Raw genomic sequence first — 17,017 nt, 5'->3', positions numbered from 1 at the left:
GGTCAGTGGAGTGCTCGCTACGGGAGCAGTCCGTAAAGTAACGGATTTGTAACAGTTCATTGTGTCACTGTGGTGGCAACTGTTGCTATATTGCTACTGAAAATGCAGTATGATGCGCCAGAGCCATACACCGCACGCGATGGTCTTTCCTCTCCATAGTGCAACGTGGCCGTTCGGACCCTGGTCTTCTCTCGACTGTACATTCTCGTCACCACCGCTGAAAGTGGCTACATTCCTGCCTAGTCATTCAGCAATAGCGCAGAAGGAACATTCAGTTTCTTGTAGCCATATTACACGACCTCGTTCAAACTCGGAGAGGTGTTAATAATGGCACCTTTGTCGCCTTAAAATATTCTTAACATCAACTCACCACATACAATCTCAAAGGTAACTAACGCTTACGATCATTACAGCGTGTATTTAAGACAAACTTCATTTGCTTCCTTATTATGGCACTACTAGCGCGACCGTTATGCGACTGGCCCGAAATTTTAATAGACATCATCTTTCAGATGTAGAAACACACCTACTAACTTTCGTGTATGTCGTACAACTCCTTCTTGGAGCTGCGATTTTTTTACCGTCACTGTAGACTGAAAGTAAAGTAAAGATATACGAAAGGAGCAAAATCTTGCAAAAATGACCCTAGCGATAAAATTAACTTCAAAACAGCGAACCAAGTAAAAGATGTACTGAAGGAACCCTGTTAATTTGAATCAAAATAATACAGGGAGGACGGAGCAAGGAGGATGTAAGAAATGGAATACCACATACAGAGAGGATACTCCTCCCTAAGAAAATCTGCTGGTATCAAATATCGCACTACATTTGAGAAATAAATTTCTAATTACGTATTTCCGTCTCACAGCATAGCATAAAAGTGACCTTTGACTGTGGGAAAATCAAACCGTTTGAGATATCGTGCTAAAGAAGAACGCTTAAAGTTAAGTGCTCTGATAAAATAGTACATTAGAAGGTTATCCACAAGATGGTCGAGGAAACGAGTATGTTGAAAGGAGTATATAGAAAAAAAATGGTTCAAATGGCTCTGAGCACTATGGGACTCAACTTCTGAGGTCATTAGTCCCCTAGAACATAGAACTACTTAAACCTAACTAACCTAAGGGAATCACATACATCCATGATCGAGGCAGGATTCGAACCTGCGACCTTAGCGACTGCGTGGCTCCAGACTGTAGCGCCTAGAAGCGCACGGCCACTCCGGCTGGTGGAGAATATAGAAGCATGTGTCATATTAGGGTACTAGAGGAGCCATAGAGTGTGAAAGCTGAAATGGAGGCCAATTTCGATAAACTAAACAAATAATATTGGATATTAGGTTAAAGTTTTACTCTGACATGAAAAGTTGGGGCCGGATGGGAGGTCGTTGCAGGACACGTCAATGAGAATCTTATTAAAAAACATAAGAAAGTGAGTGCAAATCATACCTTTCAACAGTTGATGGTTGGAGAGACAACATCAAAGTTACAGGCAGTCTGCGCAAACGAATTATAGCAGAGGTTGAAAATACCGCTTTCTGACTATTATCAGCCCATCCTCACATGTCGTAACTGTACTGTGGTACCCGAGCGCCTTGTACCAGGCGTTCATAGGCAGCACACCGTGCCTGGTACACGCAGCGCTTGGGGACCACAGCACGGTTACGACACCTGAGGATGGGCTGATAACAGTCAGAAACCGGTGGTGTATTAATAAAGTAATTTACAACTGTAGCGGTATTTCAATCTCTGCTATAATGCTCAGGTGTGGATATTCTTCCTACAGGATTGTTTGTAAACGAATTATGTTGGCCACTGATGCATCGCGTATACGGATGGTGTTAACCTGTCCAGCATCAGCTAAGAAGCAATGATGGAAATAAAAGGAAGGTTCAGGAATGGAATTACAATTCAAGCTGAAACAACATCAATGACACGATTCGCTGATGGCATTACCATCCAGAATGAAAATGAAGAAGAGTTACACGATCTCCTGAATGGAATGCACAGTCTAATGAGTATATGATATGGATTGAGAGTAAATCGAAGAAAGGCGAAAGTAATTAGAAGTAACAGAAATGAAAGCAGCAAGAAAGGTAGCTTCAGGATTGATGGTCACAAAGTAGATGAAGTTAAGGAGTTCTGCTACCTAGGCAGCACAATAATCAATGACAAACGGAGCAAGGTGGACATCAAAGGCAGACCAGCATTGGCAATAAGAGCATTCCTGGAGAAGACAAGTCTATTAGAACCAAATATAGGCCTTAATTTGAGGAAGAAATTTCTGAGAATAAATGTTTGGAGCACAGCATTGTATGGTAGTGAAATATGGACTGCGGGAAAACCGGAACAGAAGAGAATGGAAGCATCTGAGATGTGGTGCTACAAACGAATGTTGAAAATTAGGTAGACTGATCAGCTAAGTAGTGAGAAGGTTCTGCGCAGAATCGGAGAGGGAAGGAATACATGTAAGCCAAAAAATTGTTGAGGGAGACAGAGATTGGAATACATCTAGCAAATAAGTGAGGGCGTAGTTACCAAGTGATACTCTGAGATGAAGCGGTTGGCACAGGAGAGGAATTCGTTGCAGGCCGCATCAAACCAGCCAGAAGACTGATGACTTCAAAAAATGCGGTGGAGGAAATGCGAGGGCATTCGAAACAGCTTTCACTCGTCTCGGAATGGATAAGTACTAGTCCTGCATGATATTCAAGGGAACCTTATACGATTTTTCCTACTAAATTGTGGCAAGATTAGGCAACGATGATGGACGTGGATACGATCATGAACCCTTATCTCTCTAGTAGGTCCCAAAAGCTCAATAATATTGAGACATAGTGGCTGTAGTGCCAATGGGAGTTGCTACAATTCATCATTGTGCTCACGAAACAAATAAAGGACGATGCGAGGTGTGTGAAGAGCGATCCTTCGTCTTGGCCACAGTACAGCTACTGGGGAGGAAACATTGTATTATGAGATGGAGATGACCAGCCAGAAAGAGTAACATAATCCTTGGCAGTAACCAAGGGCCCATGGTTGCCAAAATCATCAAGGAACCCACACCATATTTCGCTCCTGGGACGTAAATCCGCCAGAAGTTGGGAACAGCGTGCTACAAGACACATCCGAACAGATGATAGTCTTCAATTGCCCCGTATTGCAGATTTTATGGCTTCGGCAGCACGTTTTCCTGTTAGGCGTATTCGCATCACTGAAGAGCGATTTTGGAATCCCAGCTCGCCACGAATTTCTCTCCTTATGGAGCTTCTACTGTGTTTTTCTGGTGCTTACAGCGTTCACAAGTGCGAATTTCGGCTCTGGAGTGACTTTTGAAGTAGTCGTCTTATTTCTCGTCGCAATCCTTTTCAATGAGCGTCAATCACAGTCACTCAGTACACACTTTCGTCTGAAGTAGTGGATTACGAATTTTCCACTTTCCCTGGATGCGGCGTAATTCGTCGGTACGGTGCCTCTTTAATCACCAGAGAACTTGACTACCTTGGTAACGGAAGAACCCTCCATACGAGCACCATCAACTTCCCACATTTGATCTCACTTAGCTCCGACATATTGAACTCACAACCGCACAGAACACAGTTTTGACCGCGACTGACGCTTGCAACGAATTGAACCCGTTGCATAGGAGCCGTCCGAGGTAAAATACACCAGTGCAACCTGCAGGCTTGGCTAGCATTTGCATGCGTCCATTCCTCGCAGTGTTCTCACGTTTTTGTCCAGTCCCTCTATACAAGGGTCATTACAGACTGTTGTTTATCGTTCTTCAACAATTATCCTCGAGTTAGTCACTCATGCGAATGCTATACGAGCATGAAATCGGTGAGTGTGCGAGGGCCATATTCAAATGCATGCCGGATCTCAGACACACTACTTAACTAACATCGAGAGGCCAAACACGTGGTTTGTTAGGCGGTGAAAGATGGTAAAGCCCTGTCATGTAACTTGAATCAGAACACATGCATGTTTGCAGACAGAGAACTGCCCAAGCTGTATGACCGACTGGAACATAATGAACAGTCAGCTTGGCGAGAGTATTGTCGAGGCTGCCCTTGGCGCGGCAGTATAGAGAGAGGCGCTGACAGTTGTAGGGCGGAGTAGTCACACTTTAGCTGCACGGTCTAACGCGCTGCTTCCCGAACGGGGGAAGTCGTGCCGGTCACCGGCCGAATCGCACACTAACCCTGGCTTCGGTGTGGGGTAGCGGTGGCGTGTTGTAACCACCTACGGTGAGACGAAGCCTCTCCGTCATTTCTAGGTCCCTGGTTTAATACGCAACACACACACACACACACACACACACACACACACACACACACACTCATACTTTAGGTGCGGCGCAACGTCGTCTTTAGAGTCGAGTCACCGCTGTTCACAATTTCGCGTGATGAGTCCGAGGAGAAGGAAGTTTTATGGATTGAATCGTCAACATCGTGTGGCGCTGTATCTGGCTTGTGAGTAGTAGAGGCGTTCAATAAGTAATGCACACATTTTTTTCTTGGGCAGTTCCGGTTGAAAAAATCCGGAAATTTTTGCGGCAGATCGTGGAATGTTCCTGCTCCAGCCCCTATAATTTCATGAAGCTTTGGAACAAGAACATTTTGGAATAAAGTAAAGTATATAAAGAGGAGAAAAGGCAGAAAATACATAGTTTCTTTGTTGATACAAACGTTACAAAAAACGGCAAATGAAAATGATATTTTCTCGCTCTTTCAGCAAGCCTAAGAGATACAATACGTCATGTCGTTCAGTATCACGTTCTTGTGTCCGGTATTAGCTGGCTTACATCATTGTTGTTGTTGTTGTGGTTTTCAGTCCTGAAACTGGTTTGATGCAGCTCTCCATGCTACTCTATCCCGTGTAAGCTTCTTCATCTCCCAGTACCTACTGCAACATACATCCTTCTGAATTTGCTTAGTGTATTCATCTCTTTGTCTCGCTCTACGATTTTTACCCTCCACACTGCCCTCCAATACTAAATTGGTGATCCCTTGATGCCTCAACACATGTCCTACCAACCGATACCTTCTTCTAGTCAAGTTGTGTCACAAACTTCTCTTCTCCCCAATCCTATTCGTTACTTCCTCATTAGTTATGTGATCTACGCATCTAATCTTCAGCATTCTTCTGTAGCACCACATTTCAAAAGCTTCTATTCCCTCCTTGCCCAAGCTATTTATCGTCCATGTTTCACTTCCATACATGGCTACACTCCATACAAATATTTTTAGAAATGACTTCCTGACACTTAAATCTTTACTCGATGTTAACAAATTTCTCTTCTTCAGAAACGCTTTCCTTGCCATTGCCAGTCTACATTTTATATCCTCTCTACTTCGACCATCATCAGTTATTTTGCTCCCCAAATAGCAAAATTCCTTTGCTACTTTAAATGTCTTGTTTCCTAATCTAATTCCCTCAACATCACCCGACTTCATTCGACTACATTCCATTATCCTCGTTTTGCTTTTGTTGATGTTCATCTTATACCCTCCTTTCAAGACACTATCCATTCCATTCAACTGCTCTTCCAAGTCCTTTGCTGTCTCTGACAGATTTACAATGTCATCGGCGAACCTCAAAGTTTTTATTTCTTCTCCATGGATTTTAATACCAACTCCGAATTTGTCTTTTGTTTCCTTCACTGCTTGCTCAATATACAGATTGAATAACATCGGGGAGAGACTACAACCCTGTCTCACTCCCTTCCCAACCACTCCTTCCCTTTCATGTCCCTCGACTCTTATAACTGCCATCTAGTTTCTGTACAAATTGTAAATAGCCTTTAGCTCCCCGTATTTTACCCCTGCCACCTTCAGAATTTGAAAAAGCGTATTCCAGTCAACATTGTCAAAAGCTTTCTCCAAGTCTACAAATGCTAGAAACGTAGGTTTCCCTTTTCTTAATCTAGCTTCTAAGATAAGTCGTAGGGTCATTATTGCCTCAAGTGTTCCAACATTTCTACGGAATCCAAACTGATTTTCCCTAGGTCGGCTTCTACTAGTTTTTCCATTCGTCTGTAAAGAATCCGCGTTAGTATTTTGCAGCCGTGACTTATTAAACCGATAGTTCGGTAATTTTCACATTTGTCAACTCCTGCTTTCTTTGGGATTGTAATTATTATATTCTTCTTGAAGTCTGACGGTATTACGCCTGTTTCATACATCTTGATCACCAGTGGTAGAGTTTCGTCAGGACTGGCTCTCCCAAGGCTGTCAGTGGTTCTAATAGAATGTTGTCTACTCCCGGGGCCTTGTTTCGACTCAGGTCTTTCAGTGCACTGTCAAACTCTTCACGCGGTATTATATCTCCCATTTCATCTTCATCTACATCCTCTTCCATTTCCATAATATTTTCCTCAAGTACATCGCCCTTGTATAGACCCTCTATATACTCCTCCCACCTTTCTGCTTTCCCTTCTTTGCTTAGAACTAGGTTTCCATCTGAGCTCTTGATATTCATACAAGTGGTTCTCTTTTTTCCAAAGGTCTCTTTAATTTTCCTGTAGGCTGTATCTATCTTACCTGTAGTGAGATAAGCCTCTACATCCTTACATTTGTCCTCTAGCCATGCCTGCTTAGCCATTTTGCACTTCCTGTCGATCTCATCTTTGAGACGTTTGTATTCCTTTTTGCCTGCTTCATTTACTGCATTTTTATATTTTCTCCATTCTTCAATTAAATTCAGTATTTCTTCTGTCATCCAAGGATTTCTACTAGCCCTCGTCTTTTTACCTGCTTGATCCTCTGCTGCCTTCACTACTTCATCCCTCAAAGCTACCCATTCTTCTTCTACTGTATTTCTTTCCCCAATTCCTGTCATTGTTCCCTTATGCTCTCCCTGAAACTCTGTACTACCTCTGGTTTAGTCAGTTTATCCAGGTCCCATCTCCTTAAATTCCCACCTTTTTGCAGTTTCTTCAATTTTACTCTACAGGTCATAACCAATCGATTGTGGTCAGAATCCACATCTGCCCCTGGAAATGTGTTACAATTTGAAACCTGTTTCCTAAATCTCTGTCTTACCATTATATAATCTATCTTAAACCTGTCAGTATCTCCAGGCTTCTTCCATGTATACAATCTTCTTTCATGATTCTTGAACCAAGTGTAAGCTATGATTAAGTTGTGCTCTGTTTAAAATTCTACCAGGCGGCTTCCTTTTTCATTTCTTACCCCAAATCTATATTCACCTACTACGTTTCCTTCTCTCCCTTTTCCTACTGCCGAATTCCAGTCACCCATGACTATTAAAGTTCCGTTTCCCTTCACAATCTGAATAATTTCTTTTATTTCATCATACATTTCTTCAATTTCTGCGTCATCTGCAGAGCTAGTTGGCATATAAACTTGTACGGCCACAATAATGCGTTCACTATTCTGTTTGTAGTAGCTTACCCGCATCCCTATTTTCCTACTCATTATTAAACCTACTCCTGCATTACCCCTATTTGATTTTGTGTTTATAGCCCTGTCGTCACCTGACCAGAAATCTAGTTCCTTCTTCCACCGAACCTCACTATTTCCCACTATATCTAACTTTAACCTATCCATTTCCCTATTTAAATTTTCTAACCTACCTGCCCGATTAAGGGATCTGACATTCCACGCTCCGATCCGTAGAACGCCAGTTTTCTTTCTCCTGATAACGACATTCTCTTGAGTAGTCCCCGCCCGCAGATCCGAATGGAGGGCTATCTTACCTCTGAAAAATTTAACCAAGAGGACGCCTTCATCATTTAACCATACAGTAAAGCTGCATGCCCTCGGGAAAAATTACGGCCGTAGTTTCTCCTTGCTTTCAGCCGTTCGCAGTACCAGCACAAGGCCGTTTTGGTTAGTGTTACAAGACCAGATCAGTCAGTCATCCAGACTGTTGCCCTTGCAACTACTGAAAAGGCTGCTGCCCTCTTCAGGAACCACACGTTTGTCTGGCCTCTCAACAGATACCCCTCGGTTGTGGTTGCACCTACGGTACGGCTATCTGTATCGCTGAGCCACGCAAGCCTCCCCACCAACGGCAATGTCCAGGGTTCATAGCGAAAATGAAATGTATGATATAATGCCAACATGGACCATTATATGAAACTGTTTAACGTAAGTTCAGCCAGACGATCTCATCAATTTACCAAATGTCACAAACATAGTTGCCGGCCGTAGTGGCCGAGCGGTTCTAGGCGCTACAGTCTGGAATCACGCGACCGCTATAGTCGCAGGTTCGAATCCTGCCTCGGGCCTGGATGTGTGTGATGTGCTTAGGTTAGTTAGGTTTAAGTAGTTCTAAGTTCTAGGAAACTGATGACTTCAGAAGTTAAGTCCCATAGTGCTCAGAGCCATTTGAACCATTTTTGAAGAAATATCGGTAAGGTTATGAACAACACAATGCCAACCCTATAACCCTTGCTAATACATACATAAATTTAAAAATTCTTAAATCGTCAGTGTAATAATGTCATTTTTGCAGTATTTATTAGAGTTAATTGCAACTGCAAGGCTGAAAATTATATCATATACGTATTTAATGACTGAAGGGGTTGGAATAAGAACATGGTAACACGGAAAGCTGACGTATGGGGCATGGGAGAGGATACCTTTTATCACCGCTAGTCATTTCCTTTCGCGCTTCGTTCGCAAATAGGGCTAGGGAAAAACGAATTTCGGTGAGAGTCAATTGCCTTTTCAGTAGCTGCAGGGACAACTGTCTGGATGATTGAATGATTTTGCCTTATAACAGCAATTGAAATGGCGTTACCGTGCTGGTACCAGAACGGCCGAAAGCAAAAGGAAAGTACAGCCGTAACTTTTCCCAAGGGAATGCTCCTCTGCTATATGGTTAAACGAGGCAAGGTAGAGTATTCTGGAGGTAAAATAATACTCCACTCGAATCTCCGGGTGGAACTACTCAGGAGAATGTCGTCATCAGAAGAAACAAAACTGGCGTTCTACTGGTCGGAACGTGGGATGTTAGAGCCTTTAATCAGACCCTTAGGTTAGAAAATTTAAGGTGGGGAATGGATTGGTTGAAGGTAGTTATAATGGTAATTAGTGAAGATAGGTGGCAAGAGAAATAAGATTTTTTGTCAGATGAATATAGTGTTATAAATACAAAACGAAATAGGTCTAATGCAGGTCAATCTTTAGTAATGAAAACGAAAACAGGAACGCCGGTAGGCCACCATGAGCAGGATAGTGAACGCATCATTTTAACCGAGATAGACAATATGCCCACACCCACCGAAATAGTAACAGTTTCTATTCTACCCAGCTGCGCATGTTATTAAGAGACTGAAGACATGTGTATGAGATAAAATTAAGGGAAAATTTTAATTCTGATGCTGGACTGGAATTTTATAATAGGAAAAGAAAGAGAAGGAAAAAATACTAAGTGAAAAAGGACTGAGGGAAAGCAATGGGAGCTGAACATAATTTAATAATCACCATCACTTGGTTTGAGAATGACGAAAGAAAGCTGTATACGTGGAAGAGATCTGGAGACACCGGAGGGCTTCAGATTGATTAGACAATGGTAAGACAGATTTCGGAACCAGATTTTAAGTTGTAAGACATCTCCAGGGGCAGAAGTACACTCTGACATCAATTTATAGGTTGAGAACTGTAAATTAAAGATGAAGGAACGGCGTAAAGGTAGTAAATTAAGGCGTTGGGGCCTGGATAAGCTGAAGGAACCATCGGTTTTGTGGGTTTAATGGCGAGCATTAGCGTTGGGTTGGATTGGTTGGGGAAAGAGACCAAACAGTGAGGTCATCGGTCTTATCGGATTAGGTAAGGGCGGGGAAGGATGTCGACCGTGCCCTTTCAAAGGAACCATCCCGGTATTTGCCTGGAACGATTTAGAGAAATCACGAAAAACCTAAATCAGGATGGCCGGACGTGAGATAGAACCATCAACTTCCCGAATGCGTGTCCAGTGTGCTAACCACTGTGTTACCTCGCTCGGTGGGAGCATTAGGCAAACATTCACTAGAACGTGGGAAATGAATACAGTAAATGACAAATCGGAAGCTCTGATGGATAAAATAGTGACGGCAGCAGAGGATCAAATAGGTAAAAAGAGAAGGTCTAGTAGAAATCCTTGTACAAAACAAGATATCTTGAATTTAACTGATGAAAAGCGTAAATAGAAAAATTCAGCAAATGAAGTAGACGAAAGGGCATACGAAAGTCTAAAGATGAAGTGATAAGAAGCGCAAAATGTCTAAGCAGAACAGCTAAAGGACAAATGCAAGGTTTTAGAAGCATATTTCATAGGGGAAAGAGGTATTCCATCTACAGCAAAATTAAAGGGCCTTTGGAGAAATGAGAAGCAGCTGTATGAATATCAAGAGCTCAGATGGAGAACAGGTCCTAAGCAAGACAACAAATCTGAAAGTAGGAACGAATGTGTACATGGAAAATGACCTCTAAGGCAATATCATTGAATTTGAAGGGAACTAAGCTGAACATGAGATGGGAGATACGATACTCTGAGAAGAATTTGATAGAGCAATGAAAGACCTAAGTCGATACAAGGGCATTCTGGTTGATGACATTCCTTCACAATTACTGACAGGCTTGGGAGAGTCAGCCATGACAAAACTTCCATTTTGTGTTCAAGGGGTATGAGGCAGGGGAATATTCTCAGACTTCAAGAAGAATATAACAGTTTCAATTAAAAAAGGAAACAAGTGCTGACATGTGATTATTACCGAACCATCAGATTAATAAGTCTATCTATGTGTTGCCTGTGCCTTGTCCCGCGTCACGCAGGGTCGACATGAGTAACCAGATTTGGCAAGGTTAGTTTAAGGGCTGGCCGAATGCCCTTCCTGCCGCCTCATCAGATTAATACGTGATGGGTGCAGAATATTAACACAACTTTTTTGTAGAAGAATGGAAAGAACTGGTAGAGTCAGCCTCGGGAAGATGAGTTAGGATTCCGGAGAAATGCAGAACACGCGTGGCTGTACTGACACCCTAGTTATCTTAAAAGAGAGGTTAAGTAAAGGCACCTTTACGTTTATAGCATTTGTCAACTTAGGGAAAAAATTTTACAGTGATGGCTGGAATACTCTCTTTGAAATTCTGAAGACAGCAGCGGTAAAATACAGGGAACGAAAGGCTATTTACAACTTGTACAAAAACCACACGGCAGTTATAAGTGTAGAAGTACATGAAAGGCATGCTATGCTTAATAAAGGACTGAGACAGGGATCTACCCTACCCTGATGTTATTCAATCTGTACCTTGAGCAAGCAGTAAAGGAAACCAAAAAACTTTGAAGTAAGAATTAAAGCCCAGGCTGAAGGAAGGACAACTCTGAGATATATCGATGAAATTGTAATTCTGTCCGAGACAGCAAAGGACTTGGAAGAGCAGCTGAACTAATTGCACAGTGCCTTGAAAAGAGAATACATGATGAACATCAACAAGAGCAAAACAATTATAGTGGAACTAGATTAGGAAACGAGACACTTAAAGCAGCTGATGAATTTTATTATTTGGACAGTTAAATAACTGATAATGGCTGAAGTAGAGAGGATATAAAAGACCTAGCAATGGCAAGAAAAGCATTTCTGAAGAAAAGAAATTTGTTGATGTCGAATGTTGCTTTAAATGTTAGGAAGTACTTTCTGAAAGTATTCGTATGGAAGTGAAACATGGACAATACAGAGTCTAGACAAAAATAGAATAGAAGCTTTTTAAATGTGGTATCACAAAAGAACACTGAAGATTAGATGACTGGATCTCGCTAGTAATGAGCTGGTGCTGAACAGAGTTGGGGACTAAAAGAAACCTTTGGTACAACATGACGAGAAGAAGGGACCGGTTGGTAGAACTCATTCTGAGAGATTAACTGCTAATTTAGTTTTGGAGGGAAGTTGGTTGGTTGGTTGGTTGTTTGGCGGAAGAGACCAAGCTGCGAGACCATCAGTCTCATCGGATTAGGGAAGGATGGTGAAGGAAGTAGGCCGTGCCCTTTCAAAGGAACCATCGCGGCATTTGCCTGGAGCGATCTAGGGAAATCACGGAAAACCTAAATCAGGATGGCTGGACGCGGGATTGAACCGTCGTCCTCCTGAATGCGAGTCCAGTGTGCTAACCACTGCGCCGCCTCGCTCGGTGGAGGGAAGTGTTGGGCGTAAAAATCATAGAGGTAGTTCAAAAGATAAATACAGTGAGCAGAGTGGAGTAGCATGGAGAGCTGCATCGAAGCACTGATCGGAGTGACGAGCTCGAGCATAAAAACAACAACAACAACAACAACATATACCCCTACACGAGCACTAATTTCTCTGATCTGATCTTCGTAGTCCTTCTAAGCTGGGCCAATAGAATTTTTTCCATTACTGTTTCGTTTGAAGAACATCGTCTCCGTCCAGGCATTCCCACGAGGCATCCCTGTAATAGTCAAGTCCTGATCGAGTTTACGGTAACAAATGCAGCGGCTTCCCTTTGAATTGCTGCGATGTCTTCCCTCAATCGGACTTGGTAGCTATGCAAAATCCTCGAGCAGTACTCCAGAGTGAGCCACACTATTGTTCGATATGCGATCAGTTTTATAGACGAGCTAAAGTTTCCTAAATTTTCCCAATGCACCGAAGTAGATATAGACCGGGACACTCAGATGTTTAGGACGGGTGGTAGGGACAGAGCATCGAGTGACATTATACTGGGTGCACTATCCGAAAATTACCTCGAGCCATTAAACAGAGAACCGACTCGTGGAGATAACATCTTTGATCTACTGATAACAAACAGACCCGAACTTTTCGACTCTGTATGTACAGAACAGGGAATCGGTGATCATAAGGCCGTTGCAGCATCCCTGAATATGGAAGTTAATAGGAATATAAAAAAAGGGAGGAAGGTTTATCTGTTTAGCAAGAATAATAGAAGGCAGATTTCAGACTACCTAACAGATCAAAACGAAAATTTCTGTTCCGGCACTGACAACGTTGAGTGTTTATGGAAAAAGTTCAAGGCAATCGTAAAATGCGTTTTAGACAGGTACGTCCCGAGTAAAACTGCGAGGGACGGGAAAAACCCACCGTGGTACAACAACGAAATTAGGAAACTACTGCGAAAGCAAAGAGAGCTCCACTCCAAGTTTAAACGCAGCCAAAACCTCTCAGACAAACAGAAGCTAAACGATGTCAAAGTTATCGTAAGGAGGGCTATGCGTGAAGCGTTCAGTGAATTCGAAAGTAAAATTCTATGTACCGACTTGACAGAAAATCCTAGGAAGTTCTGGTCTTACGTTAAATCAGTAAGTGGCTCGAAACAGCATATCCAGACACAACGGGATGATGATGGCATTGAAACAGAGGATGACACGCGTAAAGCTGAAATACTAAACACCTTTTTCCAAAGCTGTTTCACAGAGGAAGACCGCACTGCAGTTCCTTCTCTAAATCCTCGCACAAACGAAAAAATGGCTGACATCGAAATAAGTGTCCAAGGAATAGAAAAGCAACTGGAATCACTAAATAGAGGAAAGTCCACTGGACCTGACGGGATACCAATTCGATTCTACACAGAGTACGCGAAAGAACTTGCCCCCCTTCTAACAGCCGTGTACCGCAAGCCTCTAGAGGAACGGAGGGTTCCAAATGATTGGAAAAGAGCACAGATAGTCCCAGTCTTCAAGAAGGGTCGTCGAGCAGATGCGCAAAACTATAGACCTATATCTCTGACGTCGATCTGTTGTAGAATTTTAGAACATGTTTTTTGCTCGAGTATCATGTCGTTTTTGGAAACCCAGAATCTACTATGTAGGAATGAACATGGATTCCGGAAACAGCGATCGTGTGAGACCCAACTCGCTTTATTTGTTCATGAGACCCAGAAAATATTAGATACAGGCTCCCAGGTAGATGCTATTTTTCTTGACTTCCGGAAGGCGTTCGATACAGTTCCGCACTGTCGCCTGATAAACAAAGTAAGAGCCTACGGAATATAAGACCAGCTGTGTGGCTGGATTGAAGAGTTTTTAGCAAACAGAACACAGCATGTTGTTATCAATGGAGAGACGTCTACAGACGTTAAAGTAACCTCTGGCGTGCCACAGGGGAGTGTTATGGGACCATTGCTTTTCACAATATATATAAATGACCTAGTAGATAGTGTCGGAAGTTCCATGCGGCTTTTCGCGGATGATGCTGTAGTATACAGAGAAGTTGCAGCATTAGAAAATTGCAGCGAAATGCAGGAAGATCTGCAGCGGATAGGCACTTGGTGCAGGGAGTGGCAACTGACCCTTAACATAGACAAATGTAATGTATTGCGAATACATAGAAAGAAGGATCCTTTATTGTATGATTATATGATAGCGGAACAAACACTGGTAGCAGTTACTTCTGTAAAATATCTGGGAGTATGCGTGCGGAACGATTTGAAGTGGAATGATCATATAAAATTAATTGTTGGTAAGGCGGGTACCAGGTTGAGATTCATTGGGAGAGTGCTTAGAAAATGTAGTCCGTCAACAAAGGAGTTGGCTTACAAAACACTCGTTCGACCTATACTTGAGTATTGCTGATCAGTGTGGGATCCGCACCAGATCGGTCTGACGGAGGAGATAGAGAAGATCCAAAGAAGAGCGGCGCGTTTCGTCACAGGGTTATTTGGTAACCGTGATAGCGTTACGGAGATGTTTAATAAACTCAAGTGGCAGACTCTGCAAGAGAGGCGTTCTGCATCGCGGTGTAGCTTGCTCGCCAGGTTTCGAGAGGGTGCGTTTCTGGATGAGGTATCGAATATATTGCTTCCCCCTACTTATACCTCCCGAGGAGATCACGAATGTAAAATTAGAGAGATTAGAGCGCGCACGGAGGCTTTCAGACAGTCGTTCTTCCCGCGAACCATACGCGACTGGAACAGGAAAGGGAGATAATGACAGTGGCACGTAAAGTGCCCTCCGCCACACACCGTTGGGTGGCTTGCGGAGTATAAATGTAGATCTAGATGTAGAAGTCGAACATTCACCTTCCCTACATCCACGATTACGTGCTCGATCCATTTCAGATGGCTTTGCAACGAAACCTCTAGATAATCAGTCGACGTGACTGTGTCAAACAGGTAACTACCAGTGCTGTATTCGAACACTAAGGGACTATTTTTCTCTACAATCTCCATTAAATTACGTTTTTTACATACAGAGTACGCCAGAAATTTCATCTAAGCCATCTTCTGTCTTCCATCACTCAACTTCGACATCTTCCCGTACACCACAGCGTCCTCACCAAACAGCTAAGTTTGCAACTGACCCCGTCCATCGGATCATTTATGCATATGGAAAATAAGAGCGGTCCCTCACAATTCGCTGGGGCACTCCTAATGATACTCTGATATCTGACGAACACTCGCTGTCGAGGACAACGTACATCTGTTACACAAGAAGTCTTCAAGCCTCTCACGTGTCTGTTAACTTATTTTTACGGCGGTACCTTCGTTAGCAGTCTGCAGTGGGACACTGTGTCACCACTTTTTTGAAATGTAGGAGTATGTAACCTACCTTCTATCCTTAATCCATGGTTCTTAGGATATCATGTGAGAGTAGAGCAGGCTGAATTTTGCACGGGCGATGCTTTCCAAATTCTTCCTGGTTTATGGACAGAAGCTTTTCCGTCCCAAGGAAATTTATTATAATCGAACTCGGAATATGTTCAAGAATTATGCCAACAAAATGACGTTGAGGACACCGGTCAGTGATTCTTCGGATCAGTTCTTTTACCCTTCTTATAGACAAGAGTTCCTTGCGCTTGGGACTTTATGGTGGGCGAGAGTATCGCTATAAATTCAAACTAAGTAAAGGGCCAATTCCGTAGAGTACTCTCTAAAATACCGAAGTGGTATTTCGTCTCAACACAGTGAATTATTTGTTTTTAAGCCTTTCAGTTACTTCTCTCCGCTAGGGATGCTCTCCATAACGGAGTCTGTGCGACGGACAAACGAAACTATGTTTGCACATTCCTACTGCGTGGATGATTTCCTAAAAGTGAACTTTAATACAACAGTTGTCCTTTAGGTGTCTTCTGTCGCCACATTAAAGTTTCCGACCCGCGTAACGACTTTACTTACGACCGGAATTTTCTCGGGTTGTAGGCAAGGTATGTACATCAGATACGACAGAGGTGGATTTTGTTGTACGCTCCTCGCAATCAATGTTTAATACAGATTCCCGAATTTCAACTGACTGTTGCCTGCCGCCGGCATGGATGTGTGTGATGTCCTTGGGTTAGTTAGGTTTAAGTAGCTTTAAGTTCTAGGGGACTGATGACCTTAGAAGTTAAGTCCCATAGTGCTCAGAGCAATTTTTTGTTGCCTACCGACATTTTGCATTCTTTTTTCAACCTTCAGTTTAGTAAAGATTTGCCTAATTGCCTTAAATGTCTTATATTTGAATGCACCAAATACTGATAGCAACTAATTCCACACGTACCGATAAAAAACTTCTATGTAAATTGTTTTTTCTCATTCTATTTGTTTTGTTCTCTTTATGTTTATCTACCATATAACAACTAAAATCAGCTATTGTGGGTTTGCTTTCTCTTTTGCCATCCCTTTAGATTACTTCCGTGAAAGACTTGAACACCTACTTCTCTTACTGAATCAAATTGTTTAGCGAACATTTCTTTAGCGAGAATCGTGGTATTCCCTGGTACTTTCGTCCAGTTGAAGGCCATTCAGTATTTCAAATATGATTCACCACTCTCTTAACCTTCCTGAGAAGCTATACACATTCGTTTTGTTGCTGTGGGGTCATATGAGTGAACGTAAGTAATATTTTCTCCAAATGTACAAATAAACCGCCACTGGTCGCTAAACATTTGTTTCATTTGCTAATATTAAGCTACCACTGGCGGATTATCTGTACATTTATACCTATTAGTCATCTTTGTGCCTAGCTCACAATGCATTTATCTTAAGGAATTGTTCCTCTATCCGAGGATGGCATGCGTGAAGACTATATACTTTGTGAATCATATATTTTCTGAAAGAAAT

This window comes from Schistocerca piceifrons, chromosome 3, assembly GCF_021461385.2.
Source record: "Schistocerca piceifrons isolate TAMUIC-IGC-003096 chromosome 3, iqSchPice1.1, whole genome shotgun sequence".
Taxonomy (NCBI): Eukaryota; Metazoa; Arthropoda; class Insecta; order Orthoptera; family Acrididae; genus Schistocerca; species Schistocerca piceifrons.
The sequence above is the reverse complement of the archived record's forward strand: the minus strand, read 5'-3'. Positions refer to the sequence as shown.